The following is a 660-nucleotide window of genomic DNA, read 5'->3' on the forward strand; positions in this document are numbered from 1 at the left end:
TGCTAAAGCAGTTTTTTTTATAACTAAAAAACTAAAATAAAATAGAACACATACAATTATGTTTCTCATTGAATATTTTATAGAAAGAATAGATACCACTTTATATATTTTTATAATTTTTATATTACCACTTTTTAATTGTTCGAATTGATATAATTTTTTTGAATAATTACTTTTCCAAAAATAATTTTAAAATCGTAATTAATTGTATGCGTTCTATTTAATTTAATTTTTTTTAGTTACCGTAAAATAACTGCTTAAGCAAATAAAAGTTATTTTAACAAATATAAATTAATTAAACATTATAAGAAATTTATCGAAATTATGTAATTATAATTTTGAAAATAAACAATAAATAATTTTTTAAATAATTTACATTTGATCAAACAATTGGAAATTGTTTTAAAAGTTATGATAAATATTCAATTCGTGTAAAAAGAAACAATGGACATTTCCTAAAAGTAAAAATGATGCGTAAAAATGTAGTTTGGCGCGTGTCGATGAAACCCTAGAAAATTAGTTCAATTTTTCCAAAATCCAAATTTTCCTTATGTTAATTAAATAAGATTTCTAAGTGCCTGATGGCACGTGTCAAGATTTAAAATTTAAAAAAAATGGCGGATTTTCTTTTTCTCGAAATGAAAACTTGTGGGGGGGGGG

The sequence above is a fragment of the Belonocnema kinseyi genome, chromosome 9, assembly GCF_010883055.1.
Source record: "Belonocnema kinseyi isolate 2016_QV_RU_SX_M_011 chromosome 9, B_treatae_v1, whole genome shotgun sequence".
Lineage (NCBI taxonomy): Eukaryota > Metazoa > Arthropoda > Insecta > Hymenoptera > Cynipidae > Belonocnema > Belonocnema kinseyi.